Source organism: Vipera berus (assembly GCF_964194415.1).
Source record: "Vipera berus genome assembly, chromosome: 2".
Taxonomy (NCBI): domain Eukaryota; kingdom Metazoa; phylum Chordata; class Lepidosauria; order Squamata; family Viperidae; genus Vipera; species Vipera berus.
In genome coordinates, this window is record NC_138203.1 from 124,661,902 (window position 1) to 124,689,413 (window position 27,512).

At 45.7% G+C, this 27,512-nt stretch overlaps 1 protein-coding gene across 6 annotated transcripts in view; it reads left to right on the plus strand.

The window, feature by feature from the left end:
* Nucleotides 1-27,512, plus strand: part of CCDC120 (coiled-coil domain containing 120) — a 51,497-nt gene that overhangs the window by 3,059 nt on the left and 20,926 nt on the right. The window contains exon 2 of one of the 6 annotated variants that reach the window (XM_081318826.1): nucleotides 2,593-2,682. The exons of 2 other annotated variants lie outside the window; for them this stretch is intronic. The gene's annotated coding sequence lies outside the window, so the exon portion shown is untranslated. Of the gene's footprint in view, nucleotides 1-2,592; nucleotides 2,683-16,250; nucleotides 16,438-27,512 lie in introns of those variants that run through there. 3 more of the 6 variants (XM_081318824.1, XM_081318823.1, XM_081318827.1) reach the window with 3 other exon arrangements.

The following is a 27,512-nucleotide window of genomic DNA, read 5'->3' on the forward strand; positions in this document are numbered from 1 at the left end:
TTTATATAATCATTTTATGATTTCCTTCATAAATTTATTAACTGTCCCACCGGAAGGGACTTCAAAACAGGAGGTCCAAATTGAAAAAAAGCAGTTGGTCTGTTTTGGCCACAATAGCCAATTTACAGGACTGCTCTGTTCCTCTAAAGAAGTCAGAGAAGGAGGAAGTGATTTGCAGCAGTTTAGTAACTATTTGATATTTATATGCTTTGGGGAGAGAGTTGTGCATTTGGGATAGGGTCCAAATCAAGGGATGCTGCAGTCAACCTGCCATCTGGCACCTTGAACTTATTGGCTGAAAGTAAATTAACAGGGAATTTTAAAAGTGTAACAGAAAGAGCACGATGAACAGGGAATAGCCATACAATTTACACGGATGATTTTTGTTTCTTGCAAGAGGGGAAGAATGTCATAGGAGTTGGGTATCTGACGTTATCATCTCAGTTTTCACACGCTGATCTGTGTGATAGTATTGTGTGACCCATGGTAATTTTTGTGCTAGGTGGAGATTTCCAAGACTCCAGATCCACATTCCTTCATCCACCCTTCTCTTCTTTTCCCTTCCCAAGGTCTCCTGAGTTACAAGAAGGCTGGATGGGGCTGGGAGCCAGGAATCCTGAGCTCTTGAAAGAGGAAGGAGACCTGGCTGTTGAGTAGATTAGAGCCGGGCTTTTTCGCCTTGCTGTGAGAAAGGATTTAAAGAGTTAAGCCCTCTAACTCTGTCAGCAGGGAGCTTAGCCCAGCTCAGTCCAACTCCTGGGAGGGCCCAAGGCAAATTACCCTAGAAAGGGTCAGGCGCTTTTCTTTCTCTTGCCAACTTCCTAATCCTCACCTTCCCTGGAGAGAGAAATAAATGGGAAGCAGGCCCAAGAAATGGGAAGCAGACCTACGACTAGGTGATGGAGAAAGCTTTCAGCCACTTAATCTATTCTCTGCTCCAATAATAGAGAGGGCAGAAGTCTTAATATCCCAAATGTTCTGCTGCAAAAACCCTCAGACCCCCACAGACAGGTATGTGGAGAGATAGCCTCTCTTTTTTTGGACACTATTCCTTACTCTCCTAATTAAATCACACCTGGGCATCCCAGAGAGATGGGGAGGATATTTTGCCCAATTGTTGGATGAAAGATATAGCTGCAGTGGGAGCTGTAGATTGGGGGAGGGGACAGGCGGAATCTATACCTCTGCATACTTGATCTCTGATTTATTCTGATTTATTGTTATATTGCTTAATGTAGTCTACCTTCTCTTAAGAGATACAGATGTTGTATTATGTCATGCCCCCGTGTCTAAGGGTTTACATAACTTCCAGTGCTGTGGGAGAGGAAATTTATTTTTTACACAGCATGTGGCTCAGTGGGTTAGGACGCTGAGCTTGTTGATCAGAAGGTCGGCAGTTTGGCGGGTCGAATCCCAAGTGCCGCGTAACAGAGTGAGCGCCTGTTACTCATCCCAGCTTCTGCCAACCTAGCAGTTCGAAAGCACGTTTAAAAATGCAAGTAGAAAAATAGGGACCACTACGGTGGGAAGGTAACAGCGTTCCGTGCGCCTTTGGCGTCTAGTCATGCCGGCCACTTGACCACGGAGACGTCCTCGGACAAGCGCTGGCTCTTCGGCTTTGAAACGGAGATGAGCACCGGCCCCTAGAGTCGGAAATGACTAGCACGCATGTGCGGGGGAACCTTTACATTTTCCCTTTTTATGTATCTAATATGGTGTTTTTATGTAGAGATTTACAATAAAGCTAAGCCAGTGAAAGGGTTAAAATACTGGCTGATTTGGCAAGCTTTTTTTTTCCCGCTGTCTAATAGAGTTAATGTTAATTTCTTTTAAAATATCACGAGTATTATACTTTTCTTGGGTCCTACATATATAGCCAAGTTTATTACTGTAATTAAGTGGTTTTGGAGTAGAGCGATCAACATTTTTGACTCTTCATTGGGAAAATATGGATTGGGTGAGGGATCAAATAGAATTTGTATACAGATAGTCCTCGACGTACAACCAAACAATGGAGCCCAAAAATTTCTGATGCTAAGCGAGACGTTTGCTAAGTGGGTTTTGCCCCATTTTACGACTTTTCTTGCCACATCTGTTAGGTGAATTGGGGTAGTTAAATTAGCAACACGGTTGTTAAGTGAATCTGGCTTCTCCATTGACTTTGCTTGTCAGCAGGTCACAAAAGGGGAGATCACCTGACCCTGGGACACTGCAAGCATCATAAATATGAGTCAGTTGCCAAGCATTTGAATTTTGATCATGCGACCGTGGGGATGCCGCAGTGGTCATAAGTGTGAAAAACAGTCACGAGTCCCTTTTTTTTAAGTGCTGTTGTAACACTGAATGGTCACTAAATGAACTGTCGTAAGTTGAAGACTACCTGTACGTGTTTAGCAAGACCTAGGGGACTTGCTTCATTTTTTTTTAAAACAACCTGTTTTCATGTTATACTAGCTTCACTGAATATCTTGGGAAAGGCCATTTTTCTACTTCGGGGAAGAATATAAGAGGCTCAAGGCAATCTGTTTTGCTCCTGAAACATTCCTGCTCCTTTCCATTCCTGTTATTTCATTAATTTTCTTGATTTCTGAGGGCCAGAAATGAGGCATCCTGAGACTCCTGGAAACAGCTAAGAGCATGGTCCACCTGCAGGAAACCTGCCAACGCCCAGACATTTGTTTGGTACGTATTTTGCTTTGAACAGCAAGTTTTGACTAATAATCTCAGATGATTGCTTACAAATCAGTATGCAGGTGGAGACCTATCAATACAGGTAGTCCTCAACTTACGACCACAATGGAACCCGAAATTTAAGCTGCTAAGTGAAGTGGGTTTTGCTCCATTTTGCTCCAAGCTTTCTTGCCGTAGTGCTTACAGGGAATCATTGAAGTTGTTAAGCTAGTGATACGGTTGTTAAATGAATCTGGTTTCCCCATTGACTTCGCTTGCCAACAGGTTGCAAAAGGGGATCACCTGACCCCACCCCCACCCCACCCCCGGGACGCTGCAACTGTCATACAGTTGTCAAGCATCTGAATTTTGATCACATGACTCCAGGGAGGCAGCAACGGTCGTAACTGAAAAATGGTCAGAAATCACATTTGTTTGGGTTGTTGTAACTTCCAATGGTCACTAGATGAACAGTTGTAAGTCGAGGACTGCCTGTATTGGTATATCACCGGGTCTGTTATTCAGAACAGGGAAAATGACCAGCTTTGGTTTGGTTCATTTCTCACAGCTCAAATTTGATCCTGCTTCTGCGCTGATTTTCATTTTTCTTTCTTAAAAAGCCACTACTCAAATTTAAACAAATAATTCTTCTAACATACGGCTTTTTGCACGCAATCTTGTTTGACAGTGTACCTTTGCATGCAATTTCCCTAGAATGCCTCTTCCCCACGACTGCTGCCGCCTTATATGCTTTTCCCTCTGATAGACATTTTTGTAAGTACTATTTTATGGGAGAATAACAGGACTCGGAATGGTACCAATGTTGAAGTGTAGCTGAGCTATATAGTCTGCCTTGTGTGGGAAGTATTGAATTAGCTATGTTCACCAAACTAAGGTGATTTTTTTTTAACTTGCTGAGAAGATTTTTATGAAAAAAAAATATAGTGACTTTAAAATAAAATGTAATGAAACAAGATTAGCAGGGTCAACTATATCCATAGTTACCTCTTCTCTGTAGCTAACTCCTTTTTTATGGGCATATGTCCTTGAATATGGATAAGATGCAAAGCCTTAATTAGCAAAGCTTCCTACTTGATGGGGGGGGTTGTACTGTGGGTAAGCGCTATGGAGCACAGGCAGGTGTGCAGTGGCTATAGGTGGCCCTGCAGGGGCTGTGGGTGAGCCAACCAGGACTGTGACTGAGTGGGTGGTCCTGTGGATGTTACAGAAGGCAAGTAAATAAGGTGGAGGGTGGCTGCTGGGCACTACAGGTAGTCCTCAACTTACAACGGTTTAGTTAGTGACCGTTCTAAAGTTACAACGGCATTGGAAAAAAGTGACTTGGTTTTTGAAAGATCACGATCCAGAATGCAGCTTTATAAGAGGGGTAAGCATCCTGAAGCTTTAGGTCCTCTTGTCTATTTTGAAAATTCTCTGCAGGCGATTAATATAGATATTAAAAAAGATGTGCATTTAATACACTTGTCCCTTCCCTTTCACCTGCTGCTTACAAAAGAAGTAAGAGGATCTTTTTAAAAAGTAGAAGAAAAAAAGGAGTGTGTCACAATGAAAGCAGAATATTTGTCCCAATTACTTATGTTGTAGGTTTCTCACACTTCACAACCTTTGCAGCATCCACATGGTCACATGGTCAAAATTCAGTTCATATTTATGACGGTTGCAGTGTCTCAGGGGTCATGTGATCGTCTTTTGCAAACCCCTGACCAGCAAAGTCAATGGGGATGCTAGATTCACTTCACCAGGTTACTAACTTATCAACTGCAGTGATTCACTTAACAACTGTGGCAAGAAAGATCATAGAAAAGGACAAAACTCATTCAACAAACATTTCCCTTAGCAAAAGAAATTTGGGGCTCAGTTGTGGTCATTACCTGTGCAGAGTTGTGGATGGATGCTATGGAATGCAATATCCCTGGGATCCCTAATGCTGTTGTAGGATTCCTCGGGAGAAAAAATAGCAGGAGCAAAATTTCCTGCCAGCTTCCCCATAGATTTTGCTTATGGGAAGCCAGCAGGGAAGGTCACAAACAGCAACTGTGTGGCTGAGGGATACTGAAACCATCGTAATGGTGAGCTGGTTTGCCAAGTGTCCGAATTGCAAGCACGTGATGGAGGGTGTGCTGGAACAGCCCGATGTTCAAGGACCAGTCATAAGTACCACTCACTCACTCACGCACTCTTATAAGTTTGAACAGTCGCTAAACGAACCACTTGTATTGTAGACTTTAGAGCAGACACAAGGCCCAGGGGCCGGATCCGGCCCGTGAAATGGTTTCATGCGGCCCGCGAAGCCATCCTGGAAACAGTGAGGGAACGGCCCCCACTGCCTTGGCCCTGGCCTAGAGACCCTCCTCCTGCCAGAGACCCTCAGATCTGTCCCACTCCTGCCCAGGCCCCCATAGGCACCCTTGATGCGAACGATGTAGAGCTGGCCACACCCACCCAGTAGGCCACACCCACCCTGGCCATGCCCACCCAGTAGGCCACGCCCACCCTGGCCATACCCACCCGGCCCCCTGAGGGCAACGGCAATGCTGATGCGGCCCTCAATGAAATTGAGTTTGACACCCCTGCTTTAGAGTGATAGGCATTGGATGAGGTAACTGGACATTAGCTTTGGTTCAGTTTAAAAGATCACAATCCAGAATGTGCAGGAAGGGTAAGCATACTGAAGCTTTCGGTCCTCTTATCTATTTTGGAAATTCTCTGCAGGTGATCAATGTAGATGTGTTTTTAGTGTATCTATTCCTTCCCTGTCACCTGCTGCTTACCAAAAAAAAAAAGTAAGAAGGTCTTTTTAAAAAGTGGAAGAAGAAAAAAGGAGTGTGTCACAATGAAAACAGAATATATGTCCCAATTACTTGGACTCATTGCATCAGTCCATTCCACACAAAGTACTCCTGTGGGATTTTAGTCCTTGGCAGAAAATTTCCTGGCTTTAGAGGAAGAGATCCTGAAACCACTTTGCCTTTTGCTCCCTCTGGATAGCTGCTGAGTCAGCAGCTGTAGTATAGTTGCCTTGCATTGGTGACCTGCAAGCTCCTTGTCTTTTACTTTACACAATGCTTGTCTTTGTATCCAGGATGTGTAAGTGTGCTGTAGCCATATGTCTGAAATTATGAAGCAGTGAATGTATAGAAGCATTGTTAAGCTGCAGCTGTTTCTGAGATGGGTGGACTGAGTTGATAGTATTAATGATTCTAGACCAGAGGGATTTGTAATGTGTGTTTTGTTTTATTTTTGTCTCTTTGGTGAGATCAGGGTAGCATTTATGGTCTTTCTGTCTCTAGAGAGAGACTCTGCTTCAGGGTCACTGGTGAGATTTACGATTAAGGCATTTGTACCTGGATCTCCCTTGTCAGATCCAACAATGTGACCCCTAGCAACTGGCAACCCAACTGCTATGGGTGCCAGAGAACCCATAGTATCCAAAATGGCATTCAAACTCCCTGCCCTCCCCTAAATAAAAATGGCTACCATCTCACATTACAAATCTTGTGAAATTCAGCATTTGTGCATGAAGTCTACATGACCTTGACATTCTTGTATGAGCTCTCTGGGAATCGGTGGATCTCCCAAGATGGTGGCTACTTTTGATTTTAAAAGAACGTGGTATTGTTGAGAAGATGCTCAGGCCATCATGTGATGGTACCCAGGACCTGAAAAGCTGATGTATCCCTGATCTGTTTCAGCTTTCCCGGTTTAATGTCTCTCCAGATGTGTTGGAGGGCAATCCTTAGCATCTCCATTCTGATGGGAGAAGGCCACTTTAGGTACTGTGCAATAGACATTGGAATGTGTTCTCCAAAGGGGAGAAATGGCTGCTTCTGAAACTTGTTTATACTCCAAGTGGCCACCTCTGCTTGCAGGAGATTGCAAGTGGCCACCTCTGCTTGCAGGAGATTGCTATTTATAACTGTGATCTCTTAATGGCTGCTGCTGCACCAACTCTCAAATCGGAGAACGGGAGCAGTGGCCGAAGAGGCCCACTCCATTATTGACCATGACGGAGGAAGATTGTATGGGAGGGTTCAGAGAAGCTTTGTTCCTTTGCCTGCAGACCACGAAGCAAGTTTCCTGTAGCAGGAAACCCCAGGCACTGCACTGCAGTATTGTATAAAGAAACTTAGCCAGGAAAGATTTATTTCACCTCAATTCTTCTCCGGCTTTTTATTTTCTTTTTGTTCTAGAGTTGAAATTGAGTTTCAAATGTGACTTTCTCATTCATCTGAGGTTAGTGTGGCTTCCGCACTGGGATTTTCTGTGATTCCATGTCAGACATAGAATTCCGTGTCAGTATCTTTTTTTTTTCTTCTCCCCCTTAAGCAGCTGGTGATGAAGACCGATTTACCCTGAACTCTTAGGGTTGTGCTGTGGGAATTTGTGCTGCTTGGAAGTTTGCAAACTTAGTCCCTCTCCATCACAAAAGCGACCTTTGGGGGTTTACTGAAACTACAAGGCGAGAAGTTTTGGTGGTGGACAATTACAGGACGTGCTATGATTATGTGTGTGCTTTGAATATAGGGGTCAGCGATAGTGAACAGGATGATAGCCATCTCTCCCACCTCTTTTCAGATCTGCCTAACAAAAGAGTGGAATTTTCTGTCCCTGATAATGCCTGTGCGGTATTCACATAGGCTCCTTGCAAATTTGAGCTACCACTCTGCTTTCTTGTTGCCAGTCATTGTTCTGTTTCAAAAACCACAATGATAATGGGCAGCAGTAAAGTGCATCTGAGATCACAATGTGGTTATGCCTCCAAATGGAGCACCCTTTTTGAGATAAATGTTACCAGAAATAGGAATGCTTCCATATTTTTTTTGCTCAGACCCTTCAGAGGTCAAACAGACTACTCTTTCTCAAATGTATAAGGCTTTCTTTTCCATTCTGGTCCTTTTTTATACTAGGATTTATGGGGCTTGTACTCCCAGCCCATCTGTAGAATGCCTGTTGGGCAACACTGGTGTAAAGGCTTCTGAATTCAATCTAGCAAACTTTAATCTTTTTTTGTAACCCACACCAAGAATATTTGCACATGAATTTTTAATTTCTGTACTGTGTGGTTGGGATGATTAAGCAGCCAGTCCTCACTGTCTTCCCCTTGACAATAGCTGTAAAGCACTACGTGTCCCAACTGGCAGGCATTTTTGTTGCTTCACCTGCTTGCAGCCGCTGTGGCTGTGACTCCACGTTGATCTAGTGTTATAAAGCCAGAGATTGAGCATATTGATTTGACTTACAAAAACTGAATATATTGATTTGATGGTAAGCTGGGGTTTCTTTAATCTGATTTACATCGGGGGCTAATCCGTGGTTTCTTTAATCATGATTTACTGAATAAAGCACTGTTGAGTGGATTTGTGCAACCCGTTGTATCACAAACCTTATTTTACAGAACCACGGTGGCTAAATTCATATATAATTCACTGAACGTATGACTAGACAAGGCAAGCGTGGCATTATGTGACATGGAAACTTACTATTTCTGATCTTGCAATAGGCAGGACTTCTAAGGACAGCATATCATGCACACCATCTTCCTAAGGCGTATTGTGGTGATATGCATGGGCAAACCCAAAAAGCGGTGTTGTGGAAAATAGCCTTTATCTATTTTGAACTATAACTCAGAAATCACATTACAAACTATGACAGGGTTCCCTGTCTCAATCCCACCCACCTCCAATGTATTAGTAGGTGGAGTAGGTAGTAGATGGGGCTATCGCTTCATTGAAAGAAACATTTTAAATAAAGGAACCGCAGGTGGACACCTTGATTGTAGGTACCTTTGATGCTTTACAGTCATAGAGGGACATTGAGTTTTTGGAAACCAAAATGTATTTTCCTTCCCAAAGGAGTTTATATCTGAAGTTTGGAAGTGGAAGAGGCAACGGGAAATTGGGGGAGGATGAGGAGGAGAGGAATTGAGAGGGAGGAATGTAAGTAGATTCACACAGGAACACTTGGCTAGTGCTGTTAGCAGCAGACTGTTTGCGTGAAAGTTAACATGCAGGTTTGTTGTTTTTATGGCCATGCTAGGGACTGCCAGGATGTGTTTTGCTAGACATGGCACATTGCAGGTGGAAGATCAGCTTGATTTATAAGCACTCAATATTCAGGCTAGTTTTCTTCCTGCAAGAAGTGCATTAATCACTAGGGGGCACTGTGCTGCAAGTGCTGCTCCCATTTCCCAACATCTGAGCCTTTTCTAGAAACTGCGTTAGGTAAGTATGTCTGGGTAGGTAGGAATTCTGTATATTTTAGAGTTACTTTCTGCTGCAGACAAACTGCAGCTGTAAAGGAAACAGCGCCTCATCTATAGATTACAAGCCATGAATCATGTATTCCAAATAAGATGATTTACTTCTCTATTCCAAATAAGTAAACCAGGTTGTATTCTGGATAACTGGAAATGTGGTCCCTGGAGCCCCTCCCAAAACTACTGTGTTTAAAGGTAAAGGTAAAGGTTCCCCCGCACATGCGTGCTAGTCGTTTCCGACTCTAGGGGCTGGTGCTCATCTCCGTTTCAAAGCCGAAGAGCCAGCGCTTGTCCGAGGACGTCTCCGTGGTCATGTGGCCGGCATGACTAGAGGCCAAAGGCACACGGAACGCTGTTACCTTCCCACCGTAGTGGTCCCTATTTTTCTACTTGCATTTTTTACGTGCTGTGTTTAGGGCATCCTAAATTCCAGACACTCATTTAGGTGGCAGTAAAGAGACGCTGAAAACTAACAGCGTTGCTGCTGTCTAGCAACCGTGGTATTCCAAGCCCAGATCTGATAGCCTAACTGCTGTATCTTAATTCTTAATGTGACGGAGATTAGAAATAATTAATGAGGAATAATTAATTGCATGTAATTAGTTTGCATCACATTTGCATTCCATTAAGAATCCTTTTTATCCTCGTCTTAACCACTTTTAGAACATGCCCCAAAAAGGTGGACGCAACCCAGGAATAAACTGGCCCCAAGACCCAATGCCAAAAAATAAGGCTTCATTGTAAATTGAAGCCATTTCTTCTTCCACAAACTAATTTAGAATTGCCTTTGCAGAATAATTGAAATTTGTGGGCCGCAGAACCAGCATAAGCTCTATGACAGTAGCAGAACAAATATCTCATTTCCTGCCATAATAATAGATTCACCAAAGAAGTATCCCAGATACACGAGGATGGAATCTCTTAAAGCGGGCAGATTTGTGGGTGGGACAAAGGGCCACTTATCTTCTGTGTTCAGTTTCTTCCTATCTTTAATTGGTAGGCATGCTGGGGTATAGTTGCTGTTTTTACTGGTTTGGATTTTTCTGTTTATTTGCCTTTCCACGGATCTAGCAGGAGCTTGCATCTTCTCCCTCCTTTTAGCATAATTAGAATAGGAGAAGAATCTTTTTACCACACAGGATGAAAAAGAGTTTTCTGTGGGTCAAAAGCTGGGTTTGGTGCACTGGACAACCTTTTTCTTAACCAGAGCGCTGTTTTGCAACCATGCAAGTGAAGGATCCAACGATCCTGTTTCTGGAGATCGAGATTAATGAACCTGCCCACCTTGTGGTCTTCTTTGTTGTCAGTGACCTCAAGGCCATGCTGGACAATACATTCCCCTCCTCCGAAATAAGGAGTATCCTGTGGGAGTACATGGAGTCTGATGTTACCCTGCTACAATTGAGCAAATGTATTGGTATGTGAAATGTGCAATGCAGCAAGGATCACAGATGTTTTTTATTTAACCTCTCCCCAGCGCTCCATATCAAGAACCGCTCTGAGGATGCATTATTTTGAAGGAGAAGGTGGTGGTGGTGGGGGGAAAGGAGCACATTCCAGGAAATGAATTTCATAAAACCCACAAACAGTTTGCTGATTTGTGTCTGCTCATCCCATTCTCTCTGCGGAGTAGCACACAGTAGTAGCAGCACCTTCCCTTTGGAAGTTTTGCCTCTGGCAGGTTTTTATTGCACAGTTTTGCTAATCCTTAGTCATCCTGGAAGCTCCATCGTAAGAATCAAGGGTGAGGAAAAGAGGAGGCAGCATTAATTTGGTAGTTAAGTGTTGAAGGCAATAATTAAGACAGGATGCATTTTAGCTATAAGTAGATGAGAGAAGATGGGATAACATACAGAGGAAGAGGCTGTGTAGACAAACATCTGCCTTGTCACTACAATTCAGTATATGTTGACTGATGGTCCTGACCGGCTGTGATTTTGTTCTGGGACATTTTCTCCTCCAGTTTTGCATCTAGTCTTCATCCATCCTTTTTTTTAACCATCATTCCTTTGGATCATTTCATATTTTAACACTCCACTCATCTGCCCCTGCTCTCCTTTCAAGCCCCTTCTAGCATTTTCTCTAGAAGAAGCTTCTACGGTGATCTTTGAGTTATGGCCATAATTGACCCTGGCAATTATGGTTATCATTGGTGTCAGTCATAAAACAGATCACCATGTGACCAGACCTGATTTTATAATCTTTTTTTGCAGTGGTTGTTCAGCGAACCTCTCCGGGGCTATGGGGCAGTTTTTTCAGAAACTGCAAGTAAAATGCCACTTTCTGGCAAAACTGTCATAAATCATAGTCAAATTACCACAGGATATTACCAACAACAGTAAATGCAAGCTGGTTGCTGAGCACCCACAATGCAGTCACATGACCACAGGTGGGCAGTATTGTAGCTTAAAAACTGGGTCATAAGTAGCAGGGGGGGCGGGCGGGATGGGTGGTGGTCTGTTGTAACTTCAGAGGGTTGCTAAAGGGCTAGTCCTAAGCTAGTTGTAAGTCAAGGGCTACCTGACTTGGTATTTGTTCTAAGGCTCACCAGGAGAGAGTTAAGTGACTCAGTCATTAGGAATTTACATGACCCAAACCATTCCGTGTACCTTTCCCACCTCTGGCCTCCACATACCTTCACCTCCCATTGGCCTTAAAATTTGACAGTCCTGTTTAAGGCTGCTGGGAGTTGTACTCTAGAATAAACAACATGTTCTAAAATATTACAGGAAATCCTGTTGACTAAGAAGTGGTTGGTATCTAGTATATGTAACCCTGAACTAAGGAATTAATCTTTACACCAAACTCAGATTTGTAGACTAAATTCTTTTATGCCTTACCTACAAAAATGTGTGGGATTTCTAAATTATTTGATCTGTGAATATATTCACATCACTAATTGCTAGTAACAAAACTTTTTATCAGTTTTAAACACATTCAACGCCACACCATTTTTTTTGCCATTGCCAGCTGACTGCCTATGTCTGTTTCTGCACCATCTATTTGCCCATGGTTTACTCAATGCTTTCTTTTGTACTCCCACAATAAACTGGGCTCTAAGTAGCTAGACAGGCTGATCTGAACAACACGCAAGACTAAAATGTGGTTTGAGAAAAACCAGAGACCAGCATGATACGTAATAATTCTATGTATTACATTTCTTGGTCTAACGTCCCTGCTCAAGATGAAAATCACAGCTTTCCTATCTTGGATTTTATTCTCACCTGGATGACAGATTAGTCAAAGGGAAAGTGGGACAAGCTCAGGTGTTACTGGCAAATTTCATTTTCAGGTGGAAGATAGACCCCTCCCACTCCCATAATACACTTTTGGGTTCATTGGGTAATACTTCAGCTCTCTGGACCCTAATAAATTGAACTTGGAAATAGAGAACAGAGGTTAATCCCCAGCTGTATATGTTATAGGGCAATCAACTGCAAAGAGGATCCTGTGTGAATAGGATTCCAGGTTGTATGATACACACACTGACATTTTCCTATATGTTTGAACCTCAGGAGATGGGTACACTGATCAATTTATTAGCAAAGACAAGGCCCATGTTTGGCTTCTGTTTGTAAGATTGTATGCTCACGACTCTTGTTACCACAAGTCTTCTCCACTGTGATCCCATTTGGAACACTGAACTACGTCAAAATCCAAACTTGTGAATTTGAAAATTCTAGGAGTTGTAGTCCATCATATTTGGAAAGGGAAAGAAAGCTCCATGGCATTGTCTGTAAGAAATTCTGTCTTTCCTGTTCTTCTTCCTGCTAGGATGCCATTAGATGGAGCCTGAGGCTGACAGGGCAGGATGGCTGCTGTGGAGATACTCCAAGGCCATTTTTCCAACATAGGCCCTTTTCATTGTCACTCTTTTTACCTGCAGGGCAGAAAGCCAAGAATGCAAGGAATCTGATCTCATCCCAGGCTAAGGCAAACACCCAGCACAGCAATACCTTGTGCTGGGTCATACCATTTGCTTACGATGGAGGGGGGCTTAGGTTAGTGCACGGCTAGAAGTAGAGTGGAGCCTAGTAGATTAAGCCACTTGGGAGTTGTTCTTGTTTTTTAAGCAGGAGAATGCAGTTGAATTCACAAGGAAATTACATCCTGACTTTGAAAGTTACATGGAGTTTTTATGGAGTAACTAGAGATATTTGAAAGACTGGTTCACACTTTTTGCATTGATTTTGCTTTCGGTGTGGAAAAGCTTTTGTTTATTTGGGTTACCCTCTGCAAGGACTCCCCTTCCCAGTTATGTTGGAGTTACAAGATAGAAAACAAACTTCCATTGCTCTGTTTTCCCTTTCTCTTTTCCCACAGATTTGCTAGGAAATGTTTTAATAGCTAAGTAGTTTATGGGTACCTTTCCACATATTTCCTAATATGCTTGTTCTGTACTGGAATTTGAAAGAGCATCAGCGGGCAAGGAGGAATGTACAGATTCAAGGGGAAATATCCATGTCCTTGGTCTCCCTAGAGTTCCAACAGTTTCTGATGGCCTTCTACCTCCCCTTTCCCCTCCCCCCTCCACAAAACCTCTTGTCCCAGAGCCACAAGGTCTTTCGCCTGCTGATCTGCATCAAATGACTTGGTGGCTTTCTGCCCCTGCTACTTGATGCCTCTGGCTCTGAGGGTGGGCCTCTGAAGGAGCCTTTGTGTTAGTTTTGAGGCTGAGTGCTGTTTGATGCACGTGCCACATCTGCAGCAGAAACAAATGGTAGCATCCTAAAATGGTGGAATATATTATTCCATACCAGGAATGTGCAAAGCTAACAAACATCATCTTAACAAGTCACATCAATAAACTAGGAGAAGCTAGGCTGGAACTGTTGCTTATCTTTTCAGGATGTGTGTGTGTTTTTTTTAATGGCATCATTCAAACAGGCATGTTTATAACCTGAAGTTAATTCTTTGGCTTTAGAAGTCTGCCATTTCAATCAGTTGCATTTGTGGCTTATCCCAAGGTGTGCAGAAATAAACTGGCAGAATTCTGGATTATAACATTTTAGGCTGTCATATAGATGCATATTAGAAACCCTAAAATCAGCTCCATGCATATAGCAAATTCTTATAGCAACCAAGCCTCCTTCTCTTACAGACAGCCTAATTAGTAACTACATTATTCAATTAAATTTTTCTGTAAATACATCTTTGAGTCAGTCTTGATTCCTGGCAACTGCAGTCCTGACTAGTCCCTGCAATTTTTTGGGCAAGATTTTGAAGGTGATTTCCTATTGCCTCCTTCCTAGGGCTGACAGAGAGTGGCTGGCTGTAGGTCATCCAAGCTTTGTACCAAAGACAGGACTCAGTGTTCCTGGTCTCTAGCCTGGTGCCTTCACCAAACTGACTCTCCAATCAACCTATTAGCCATCTCAGGCAGTGAAGCAACTTTAAGTAACTATAAGATAAAAGATTTTTTGGGGGGTGGGGGGGAAACAGGCTAAATGTAGCCAACAGATAAGCAAATAAAAAATCACCCATGTTGAGAAACAGCAATAAAACAACATAGGCCAACTGGGTCATAAATTGCCCTGCTCCAGGGATTGTTGAAAAAAGATGGGTCTTCTGGATTTGCAAAATGGATTGGGGCCATAACAGATTTCAGCAGAAGCTAATTCAAAAGACAAGGTCACCAAGAAAATGTCTCTGGGCTTCCACAGGATGCATTGATTGGTTAATGGGACCTGGAGCATACCAACTCTGCCAAAGCTTACTGGGTGACTGGAGAGAGGGGGCTGCACCCAACCTTCAGTTTGAAATAATCAACACATTCCTAAGAATGTGTAATAAAAGCTCCTGCCTCCAAGGTTCCCTATTCGTTCATACATAGTCATATGATAGGAGATGGAGTCAGCTCATCAAAACCATTCTGTTTTTGTTTTTCTCCTTGCAGGAATTTTCAGATGCTTTAAACAGGCATCTAAACACCCACACCCTAAAAGCACCATCCATAAAGCAATAAGTTGGAGAAGCAATTAAAATGATGAAAATGGACAGCCCAAATAAGATTGATTGAGAGCCACCGGTAATTGCAGCACACAGACAAACCAAGAGCTTAGACTTCTGCCTGGTGTTGAAAAGTAGCCACCAGGCATCTGTCTCTGGGCTGGTGACCCAGAGCTAAGGACCCCCCCCACACACACACTAAGCAGTCCTGAGCCCAGGCATCTTAAAAGTTTATCTTCGGTGAGTTCAGGCTGGGAGTTTAAATGTGTCAATTCTCGTTGGAAACTATTTTCAAGCTCATGGTTGCAACAGTCGTCCTTGAACGTAATAATATACTAGTGATTTTTTTTAAATCTTACTCTGCCCTCGCCCAATCTCTGTGTTGGACACAGCTGGAGGGCACCAGGTTAGGAAATGAAACCACTGGGAGAGGCAGGGAGTTGTCTTGGTCTTTGAGTACTGCAAGGTTTTTATAAGTGCAATCCTAATCCGGATTTGTGCGCCTGGGAACAAAGGCGATATCTGATCAAGTTTCTGCCCTAATAAATATACTAGCATTTAAGCAACCATCAAACAATGTTGGTTTTAAACCTGGTACGCTTTTAGCATGTGGCACATTTGCAGGAACCAATACAGAACGGCCTTCTATTTTTGCTGCCCTTAATACACAACAGCCTTGCATTATACTGCCCTGTAGAAGGATTTCACATTTTTTTTCTCATCCCTCCTTCCCTGTTCTCTATTTAAAAGACAGGGGTCCCTTCCCTGTGGGTTGCTTAATTTCCTTCCTAGACTCCCAGGCTTTTTTTAAAAAATTTATCCCATTTATATCCCGCCCTTCTCCGAAGACTCAGGGCGGCTTACAATCTAAGAAGCACAAATCAATGTGCTTAGCAGTAGCCTTCATTCTGTGTGTATGCCTGCTTATTAGGGCTTTTGCCCCCCCCCCTGGCATTTTTACAAAGTCAGCTTATTGTCCCCCCCTCCAACAATCTGGGTCCTCATTTTACCTACCTCGGAAGGATGGAAGGCTGAGTCAACCTTGAGCCTGGTGGGACTCGAACCTGCACTAATTGCAGGCAGCTGGTGTTACTTAAGGAGGCATTTTTTATGGTTTTTTATGGTTGAAGTTCTAGGCAGGGAAACCAGTTAATGGCAAGAGGCGCTGTCTCGTTCTGGGAAGTCAGGATGAAGGTTTCCACGCCAAAGGGCGTAGCAAGTAGTAGCTCCTGGCCTTTGGGGAACTCGGCTAGTGCCGGCGGGCTCCTCTGGGCAGTTCTTGGCAAGGCAGGGGTTAAAAGGAGCGGCCCCTCCCTCTCCCCCCCTTCGCTTGTTGCTCTGGAGGTTGATTCGCCGCCTCCTCCTCCTCCTCCGCAGTCACTTCGGTTTTGCCCGGCGCTCCAGCTGGGCAGTTTTTCGGGGAGCCGGTCTCCTTGTGATTCTCGGTCTTTTACCTCTCGGGGCTCCCCCCTCCCTCCCTCCCTGGCCCCCTTCTCCCCGTTACCATCGGCGGCTCTCGGCTCAAGTTGCGAGCGACGGAGGTAAGTAAGTCTGCCCGAGGTGTCCGCGATTTCTTCGGCAGGAGTTCGCCCAAGTTTGCCCCCCAAAGCGGTTCGCGTTTTTTTCCCCCGGTGGGGCCGGCGAGCGCGTCCCCGATCCCGTTCGGGGGGGGGGAGGGTTGGTTTTTATTATTATTATTATTTTTTTTTTAAAAAAGCACGTCTTAGTTTGAAACTTCCCGGACTGCCCCCCCCCACCCAATCTCCCGATGGCGGAAAGCTCCTGGGTGGAAGAATCGGCAGCTCCCCTCGCCGTTTCCTGGTGGAGGCGAGTCTGCGTGTCAGGGAGGCAGGCAGGCAGGCAGGTGGGTGGGAGAGGAAGCGGAGTCCCCCGACCCGCTCGGGAGGCTTCGATCCTGAGTCGCTCCCTCCTGCACCGGGAAGGCCGGTATTGTTAAGTAGGCGCGCTTGCAAACTCTGGAGGAGGAGGAGGAGGAGGAGGAGGAGGAGGAGGAGGAGGATGGGGGGGGGGGAATGCGGACGCGAAGTTCATGGAAATCGGTGGCTAGCGGCCCATCTCGGCCTGCGCGCCCCGTGAAGTTTTTCTTTTTATTTTATTTTTTTTTATTTTAATTCCATTTATATCCCGCCCTTCTCCGAAGACTCAGGGCGGCTTACAAGCTTAGCAGTTTTTTTCCCGCGCCCCCCATTCCCCTCTCCCGGCTAATAGCTATCGCTCCTGTCTCGAGGAGTCCTGGCATCACCTGACTCCCCTCTGAGGCTTGTGAGTAACCAACAATCTTAAGAGACGTTTGTGCCTTTGGGAGGCTGTCCTTGGACGGTGTTACAATCAGTCGGGTGTCCTGCTTTTAAAAAACGATACGGCTAAGAACGGCTTAAGGCTCCAGGGGTCTTCAAACTTGGCCCTTTTATGACTTGTGGACTTCAACTCCCAGAATTCCTCAGCCAGGCACGCTGGCTGAGGAATTCTGGGAGTTGAAGTCCACAAGTCATAAAAGGGCCAAGTTTGAAGACCCCTGGCTTAAGCCTTTCTCGAGGGCTGGGAACGCAAGGAAGGGGCAAGGTCATCGGAGCGCTGTAAGGAACGTTTATGCCCTGGTTGGGTGCAGCTGATGGTGTGTGTGTGCGCGTTTGTGTGATAGTGGGGAAAGATTCTCTAGACAGGAAAGTTATATTTGATTTCCTTTAAAGATTGTTATCTAGAGTGGGGGGGAGGGGAGAGAATTCTATTTGATTTCCTTTTGAAGGTTGTTATCTAGAACAGGGCAGTGGTGGGATTCAACCTGTTCATACCACTTTGGCAGAACCGGTAGCTAATTTTTTTTGTTGCCCAGGCCCAGAATGGACTTCTGGAAGCGGCATCCACACAGAGAACCGGTTGTTCACATATTTGAATCCCACCAGTGGAATAGGGGTGGGGTGGGGTGGGGAGTCCATGCTTTGCTTTAATTATGGTTTGGCCCAATCTTAGGGAATATTGCAGGAAAATTGGAAAAAGAGGAGTCAACGTGCACTGACTTTGGCGAGGTGGCTGGCTTACAACTTTGATAAATGCTTCAGCCTTTTTTTATGGCAAGGGAGATTTCATATATAGGCATTAATGTTTATTTGATCTTGCTAAAGCCAACCAGAAGCAAATGGCCTGGTTGGTGTAGTAGATTAATTGTATTTGTTTTATATAAAGCCTATTTCACCCAAGACATTAAACTATGAATCCCAGTCCCTGTTTGAATCTAATCATGGTGGATGGCTTTAGGTTTAGGCAAAGCTTCCTCAGCTTTGGCCCCTTTATCTCATCTGAAGTGTAATTATACCTACCTAACATGGCTATTTTTTTTATTGAAAAGTTTTAAAATACATTTTATCTTTAACCATCCCCCCTCCCCCCACCCCTACCTATCCCTCCCTACCCCTCCCCCCCTTCCCCCTCCCCCCCACTTCCCAGAGCTAAGTACAAGGTATAAAAACAAAGAACAATCATAAACATCCATATGCTACCAACAATAAATTCTTAAATCTATCACTCTCTAGCTCATATAAGATAACTACAAGCAATACTAATATACATATAAAAAGAAAAGAAAATAGAAAGGAAGACTTATTCAAATGCTAAATGAAACTTTTTAGTCCCATATTTGTTCTGGATATATTCAATCCATTTTTTCCACTCCATAATATAACGTTCTTGCGAATGATCTTTCAAATAAGCCGAGATCTTTGCCATTTCCGCCAGGTCAGAAACCTTTAAAGTCCATTCTTCTATAGTCGGCAGTTCCTCCTTCTTCCAATATTGACCTATTAAAAGTCTTGCTGCTGTAATTAAATTCAACATCAACTTAGTGTCCACAACAGTAGCATCTGTAATTATACCCAACAAAAACAATTGCGGACAAAACTTTATCCTTTGCTTGAAGATCTTCTGCATATTCCACCAAATTTTTATCCAAAAAGCCTTAACCTTTTTGCAGGTCCACCATATGTGAAAATATGTTGCATCTTCGCCACCACACCTCCAGCATTTTGGCTGATAATTCGGATACATACTTGCAAGCTTTTTAGGATCTAAATGCCATCTATAAAACATTTTATAAAAGTTCTCTCTTAGGTTTTGAGCTTGTGTAAATTTTACGTTCCTCACCCAGATCTTTTCCCACGTGTCCATTGTAATAACTTCTTGGATATTCTGGGCCCATTTTATCATACAATCTTTAACAAGCTCTGTTTCTGAGTCAATTTCTATCAATGCAAGATATATTCGTTTGATATGTGCTGGACCCTGATTTCTAATTTGCTTTATCAAATTTTCGTCAGTCATTGCAAAACCAGTTTTCTGATCTTCTTTCCACCTGGCCCGTAACTGAGTATATTGAAACCAAGTTTGAACAATCTTCTCATCTCGCAAGAGATTATACGGCTTTAAACACCAAACACTTCTTTCCAAGCTTAAAATCTCCTTATACGTAGTCACATCATGCTTGAAACCAACGTTTATGTTTTCTATTGCGTGTTTTGGAATTGCCCACAATGGCATCTTGCAGTCTAACTTATGTCTATACTTCTTCCAAACTCTCAACAATGCCTGTCTTAGAATATGCACTTTAAATACATTATCTACCTTCTTATCATACAACAAATATGCATGCCAGTTATTGTAAAGTAAGGATAGAAACTTCAAATGTTGCTATACTATAACTCCAGTCACCCCTGGCCATTGGTGTCCTAGAGTCCACTCATGAAGTCACAATTATGTTGATCATGCAGAAACATGCTTGGAATCACATCTCAGGCCAAATATAGTTAAGTAGTGGGTTGTATAAGCCATAATTACCTGTGTAATTGAACACATTAAGCAACGAAACCCTGTTTTGCAGGTCACAGTGGTTGGATTCATCCAATACACTGTCAAAATCAATGAAGTCCTAATATAGTTTAGTGCAAGCCACAGGTTGCATACAACTACTGATGGGAGAAATGGATCCTTTTGTGCATCCCTCCCTCCCTCCCTCCAATTCTCTCCAAAGTTCCTTGAAAGGAGATTCAAGCCTTCCTATTTTAGTAGGAGGGAAACTGAAGACAAGAAAGAGTTCTTTCTTTCAGACAGAGAAGACAGACAGCTGGATTCACACTACTTGTTTAACTCAGGAGCTATGTATACCAGAGGTCTTTAAACTTGGCCCTTTTATGACTTGTGGACTTCAACTCCCAGAATTTCTCAGCCAGCGTGCCTGGCTGAGGAATTCTGGGAGTTGAAGTCCACAAGTCATAAAAGGGCCAAGTTTGAAGAGTCCTGATGTACACAATACGTTGAACCCACCACTCTGGGGTTACCCAACCCACTAGAGGACGTACTCCATTAAAGTCCAAACAAGCCACCAAATGAAATCTATCTGTCTATGCAACCTTGGGGTTTTTCATCTGAACTAAGTGGGTTATGTGAACCCATCAATCAAATTAGTTGCTTAAAAAGAAGCATAAAGGACAGATTTATCAAACTGCACTGGGCTGGCAAAGTTCACGACAGACCTATAATTTGTTCTTTGTGCAGTATGAAAACCAGCACAAAGTGGCAGCAGGTGAAAGAAAAAGTGGGCTGCAATTCCCCTTAGTCATTAACTCCATAGGGACAACTTTGGCTGGGTGTAATCTCTTGGGCTCCCCCACCTTTCAGGGCTGAGATGAAGATAAGTGCAGTGAGGAAAAAATTCTGAACTCCTCATGAGAGGATGAGAACATGAAAAATCAAGGGGTGGTCAGGCACCTGATGGGAAGGAAATGAAAATACCTTTGGAAATTTTAGTTCTGTAACATTTGCTACAAATCAAGGTCAAAAGAGACAGAGTGAGTTAGAGAATTGGGATACCTATATTTGATCTACAGCCTTCAAGAGAATCAGTCCTAGGGAGCTTAATTTTGAGTGTAATACTGGGGCCTAAGCCTGCTTACATCTCTCTTCCTCATTATCTTTCCAGTTTCTTTCTGCATGTAATGCATAAAATCTGACTCTTGGGGCATAGGTGGTGCCTCTGGAACTGGATGCAATCTGCACAGCAACCATTGGATGGCAGTAAAGAGTGCACAATTTTTGTAAGTCAACAGAGGAGTGCTTCACTTTTCGCATTCAGGGATGAACTGAAGTCTTTAAAAAAAAGATCTGGGGCTAAAAAATGAAGGCCTTGGTCAGAAACAGGGGTGTCTGAATTTTGTCTAGCACTCTGAGCTTGGGAATCAATGATTCCAGAAGCAGAACAGGGGGTGGGTGGAGGGGTTGAGGAAATTGTTATCTTGCTGACTCTAGGAGGATGTGTTCCTGCCTGCTCTGCTTGACTCTTGTCTGGGGATTAGGTGAACCCTTGCTGCAGGCTGCCAGCCAAGATGACGTGACCAGGTGTTGTAAGGGTTTCCGGGGAAGGGCTCCACCTACTGAACTCTACACCAATGTTGTAGTCACCATGCAGGAAATTCTTTCACTTTGGCTGGGTCTCACCTCACACATTAAACTATAATGTCCTTTGTTGCTTTGTAAGAACCCAGTCAACCAGTTTATTCAGTAGACTGCAGTTCAGTAAATTGGTTTCATGCAGCGTGCAGATACATAACTATGGCTTAATGCAGGCCTGTATTTGGATTCCACATTGCTTGCCTTAGTTCTCCCCACCCCTGCTCTGTATGCAAAATGGGAAGAATAGCAATAGCAATTGCAGGTAGACTTACATACTGCTTCCTAGTGCTCTACAGCCCTCTCTCTAAGCAGTTTACAAAGTCAGCATATTGCCCCCAACAATCTGGGTCCTCATTTTACCGACCTTAGAAGGATGGAAGGCTGAGTCAACCTTGAGCCGGTGAGACTCAAACTGCTGGCACAGAGTGGTAGCCCATGTCTGGCTGACTAAATTCCACAGGGCTAGTTCATACAAATAAGCTGAATTCAGGCATCGCATTAAGCCATAATATAGTTTATTTGATTTTGGATTAGGAGATCCAAACTCAGACAGTCATGGCTTATTTATTAAGCCAAAGCAAAGCAACCGGTAATTCAGAGCAACATATGAACTCGGTCATGAGATCTGATCTATAAGCACAATACACCCAGGTAGCTCCTGCTCCTCATGGCTGGCAGAGGTCTCTTGGATTTTTCTACATTCACCTACTTCTATTTTCCAGTTTGATTTTTCTAGGCTCACCTACTTCCATTTCCATTTCAATTTCCCCTTTCTTTCTTAATAGAAATGGAGCAATATTTAATAGAGCAGCACTAACAGTATTTTCCTGGCTCCCAATAGTCACCTTTCTTATCCACTCCCTGAGAACAATCACTGGGAGGGGTAAGAAGGAAGGTGTTGACACTAAAGAGTCATGGAAAAGGAATTGGCTGTGCTAATCTCAAGAGCCTTGGAAGGGGGGGGGGGAATGTCAGTGACAAGGCTTGCTTCCCCCTTTGCTTTCTGTCCCCATATTGTTTTGTGGAAGTATGGTAGGACGATCTATTCACTAACATGTAGAAATGTCAAATGTATGTGTTTATGCGTGTCTGCAACAGGGGTGGGAATTATGGCTGTATGGATTTGTATTTGCTAAACCTTGTTTTTAAGTGCTAGACTAGAGGATTTACAGGTAGCTTTCTCAAGCTTGGCAGCACAAGGAGCTCTGAATTAATAATAAAATAATAATAATAAACCTTTATTGTCAAAGTACAACATGTGTACATTGAGATTAGCTGAGCCTCTCCCCGTGCTCCCTCCCCCCAACACACAGTGACAACAAACCCTCTATCCTACCACACCATGTGAACCAACTACACCACACACCGGCCTCCCAAGTCAATTCTGTATAAGTTCACAGAGATGATATCCCATTCAAAAGCCTAACAGCCCACGGATAAAAGCTGTTTTTCAGCCTGTTGGTACGGCTGGCTATACTGCTATATCTCCTACCCAATGGTAGGAGAGTAAAGAGATACCGTCCTGGGTGTGAGTCATCCCTGAGAATCTTCCTCACTCTTCCAAGGCAAGGAGCCCTGGCGATGTCATCCAGTGGTGTCAGGGAACAGCCCACAATGTCTTGTGCTGTGCTCACTACCCTCTGTAATACTTTCCTGTCCGCGGCTGTCAGACCAGCATACCAAACCACAATACCATACGAGAGGACGCGCTCTATAGTAGACCGGTAAAAGAGGGTCATTAGCCATTGTTCTACCCTGTTCTTCTGCAAGACCCTAAGAAAGTGAAGCCTCTGTTGGGCCTTTCTAGCCACCTGGGTTGTGTTAACTTTCCAGGTCAGATCTTCACAGAGTTAGACTCCCAGAAATTTAAAGGAGGAAACTCTCTCCACACAGTCCTCCCCGATGTAAAGTGGGGCAGGTTCCTCCTTTTTTCTCTGGAAGTCTAACACCATCTCTTTCGTCTTGCCGATGTTCAGGTGCAAGTTGTTACTACACCATATGGATAGTTTTTGTACCTCCGCCCTGTATGCTGTCTCATCCCCACCTGTAATAAGACCCACCACAGTTGTATCATCTGCGAACTTGATTATCGCAGTGGATGGGTCGGATGATACACAATCATATGTGTATAAAGAGTACAGGTAAGGGCTAAGCACACAGCCCTGTGGCATGCCGGTGCAAAGCTTCAGGGTGGTGGACAAAGCAGACCCGACCCTCACTGTTTGTAACCGGTCCCTAAGAAAGTCTTGAATCCAATCGCAGATGGTGGGGGAGAATTTCAAGTCAGTCAGCTTCTCGATGAGAATGCTCGGCAAAATGGTGTTGAAAGCCGAGCTGTAGTCAACAAAAAGCATCCTGACATAACTTCCAGGTTTCTCGAGATGACTTGCTACAGAGTGTAAAGCAGTAGCTATGGCATCGTCTGTCGACCTATTTCCCCTGTAGGCAAATTGATGTTTATCAAAGTCCAGTGGGAGGCATGTCCTAAGATGTTGGAGAACCAGTCTTTCGAAGCATTTCATGACTACAGACGTTAATGCAATAAGTCTGTAGTCGTTCAGGCACTCAACTGCGGTTTTCTTGGGGACCGGGACAATGGTAGCTGCTTTCAAACACGATGGTACACAGGCCGTTTGCAAGGAGATGTTAAAAATCCATGTCAGCTCCCATACGAACAAGATGGCGGCCGTGCGGGCGGCCGTGTGAGGTTGAGCTCTGCAGGTCCGAGAGGATAGGCGTCTTAGGAGCCCCTCAGGGTTTTTTCTTTTATGCCCTGGGTTGGGGGAAGTGTGGCAGCGATGAATTTTGCAGTTGGTTAGGTCTTCTGCCAGCTTGGCCGGCGTTCCGCTGGGCTGTCGGTTTGCTGCCTGCTCAGCTGGTTGTCGCGGAGTTTCCTGCCATGTCGGGCGGTCTTCTCGGCTTCTTCGGCGGCGTTTGGAGTTCCCGGCGGCCGGCGGCGGCGGTGTTTCGGCGGCGGCGACGGAGCTGTTTGCGAGCTGCTTTGGCCCGCTTTTTCTATCGCTTTTTCTCGACCGCTTTTTTTTTTTTCGATCGGCCTGCCTCTGCTTTTTGCCTGCATCGACGACGCTTTTGGTCCATCCTAATGGCGACGACGGCGGCGGCGGCAGCGGCGTTGTTCCCGGGCCGTTTTTGGGCCACTTTACCATCGACTGCTGTGGTCTGGCCTGCTTCTACCGGACCGTTTGTCCCGCTACCGCCTGGGCCTTTTTGGCCCGCTTTTCATCGGCGGTGGCGGCGGCTTTCCCCGGATTGTTTGCGGCTTTGGCGGCGTTCCGGTGGTAACGGTGATGGCGGCGGCGGCGGCCATAGCGGCCCAGCGGCAGCGGCTCCGATGACTCAGCGATGGCGTTATGGCCGGTTCGCCGGTCCCCCGGTTGGTTCTGCATACCCCAGATGGGTTGGCACCCCCATTGTTCCTGATGGCCCTGAAGGTTCCTGGGCTAGCCGGTGGATTCCGGTGGAGCCCAGTGGAGCCTTGTGGACCTGGGTCATTTCGAAGGACCCTGAAAGACCGGCGCTCCCCAACACACTTGTTGTGATCTGGCTGGTGTCTCGGGATTTCGAGGGGGCTCCGGGGAACTTAATGGACCTGGGGGAGTCAATCTTTGTTGACCACAGTCTGGAAGGCCCTAATAATTATGGAACTGAGGGCCCATGGAGTGGTGGTCAGTTACAACCTCTAGGAATGACGGGACAACGGGGGACTTGGCCGTTAGCAGAATTGACTATGATGGCTTGTTATTTCTGCCTTTACAATCGACCGCGCATTGCCCTTTACACCCCCAAAGGACAGAGAACTCTGGGTATTAGCCATTGTGAGAGGATGGCTGAATCTACATCTGCTGCCCCTAGAGGTGAGAGCTCTATGGGGCATGCTATACCCAGTGCGGTTGTTCCAGACTTCCATCCCCCCGAGAACTGGCTCTGCGGCCGTCGTGAGAGGACGGTGGTAGGCCTGCCCGGGGGGTTTATCCAGCTGAGTGGCAGCGGCTGGACGGAGGCCTGGGACACCTCCTCTGAATAGATCCTCCTCACGGACTATTATCTATGGACTGCCTGCGATCCGGACTGCTATTTATGCCTTCCTTTAAATATTCTTCCACGGACTTGTTCGCCCTCATGGGTGCTCCCCCCTCCTGGGTGCGACCCGCCTTGCCAGCCGATTATAACCTCGAGGAAGGGCCCATTTATTGGGACCCTGAGAGTTGGCTGGGCACGGGTAGGGGCCTTCGACGTAGACCTAACAAGAGGCCCCTGATTATTTTTTTGTCAAAATTTTTTAGGGGGTTAGGGAGGCGGGAGGGTTCTTTTGGTTGTTTGGACAAGGGGGGCGATCCAACAACCTCTGTTCTGGCTAGTGCCGATGTAGATCGCAGGGGGGAGGAGCGGGGGTCGGTTACCTCCGGGGCTCCAGGGCTGGTCGTGGGGCTACCTATTCCCACGACATCAGGGAATGGCAGCAGATGTAGGAGCAGAGGGCCGTATCGATCTCAGGGAAGGCCTCTCCGCTGCTTACAAGCGGTGGGGCACTCCGACCCTCTGGCTCTACCCCAAGGTCCCGGGAGTGAGGGTGTGCAGCCTCCTGAGCTCCGGCTGGTGTATTTGAACGCCAGGTCTGTCTCTAATAAGGCTCCTCTCGTCCGTGACTTGGTCGAGGGTGAGCAGGCGGACCTGGCTTGCATCACGGAGACTTGGTTGGGCCCAGAGGGCGGGATTCCTCTGGTTGACCTTTGCCCACCAGGTTTCCGGGTGCTGCACCGGCCTCGGGCTCAGGGTAGGGGTGGGGGTGTGGCTGTTGTTATGAGGGAGACCTTGTGTCCGCGGGAGGCCACTGTTCCCCAGATAGTCGGGTATGAGTCTCTCTTTCTGAGATGCGGCCCTGGTGCGCAGTTGGGCTTGCTGCTGGTGTACCTTTCACCTAGTCACGCAGCAGCAGCCCTGCCTGAGCTGCTCGATGTCCTCTCTGGGCTGGTGATTGAGTTCCCGAAACTTATAGTTTTGGGGGACTTCAATCTACCATCGCTGGGAGGATCATCTGAGTTGGCTCGGGAGTTCATGGCTTCCATGACGGCCATGGACCTGATGCAAGTAATTTCAGGACCGACTCATGAGGGAGGCCACACCCTTGACCTAGTTTTCTTATCTGGACGGTGGTTAGATGATCTTGGTGGGGGCTCTCCAATTATTATGCCCCTGTCATGGACCGATCATCATCTCCTGCGGCTGGTCTTCCGTTTTGCCACCCCCCGCCGTGGGTGTATGGAACCAATTAAATGGTACCGCCCCAGACGCTTAATGGATCCCCAGAGGTTCCAGGCGGCGCTGGGGTCCCCACCTGCCTCCCTTGCTCACAGCTCGGCAGATGCCTTAGTGGAAGCCTGGGAAAGGACGGCCACTGAGGCTCTTGACCGAGTTGTACCCCTGCGGCCCCTGACCCGGTGCAGATCCCGTCGAGCTCCATGGTTCTCTGCGGAGCTCCGGGAGATGAAGCGTCGGAGACGGGGCCTAGAGAGCGGTTGGAGGTCCAGCCGATCCGAATCCGACCGATTGCGACTAAGAGCCTACATTAGGTCTTATCTCGCTGCGATAAGGGAGGCGAGGTCTAACCACTTCGCCACCCTTATCGCGTCCGCAGATAATCGCCCGGCCGCCCTGTTTAGGGTGACTCGCTCCCTCCTAAATCAGGAGGTGAGGGAGGATCCCTTGCAGGGTCGTGCCGAGGAGTTTAACCAACATCTGTCGGACAAAATCGCTCGGATTCGGACCGGTCTGGACTCTGACTGGGCAGAGTCTGACGATCAGGACACGGGCGGTCTTGTCGATATCACCTGGGAGGAGTTTGATTCTGTGACTCCGGAGGAAGTGGACAGGATCATGGGGAGGCTGAGCACCACCACATGTTTATTGGACCCGTGCCCTTCCTGGCTGGTCTATGCAGCCCGGGAGAGGACATGCAGCTGGTTCCAGGCAGTTATATCGGCTTCTCTGAGTGAGGGTAGCTTCCCCGCCGTCTTGAAAGAGGCGGTGGTGAGGCCTCTCCTCAAGAAGCCTGCCTTGGACCCAGCTGTATTGAACAACTTTCGTCCTGTCTCCAACCTTTGCTTTCTTGCGAAGGTTGTTGAGAGTGTGGTGGCAC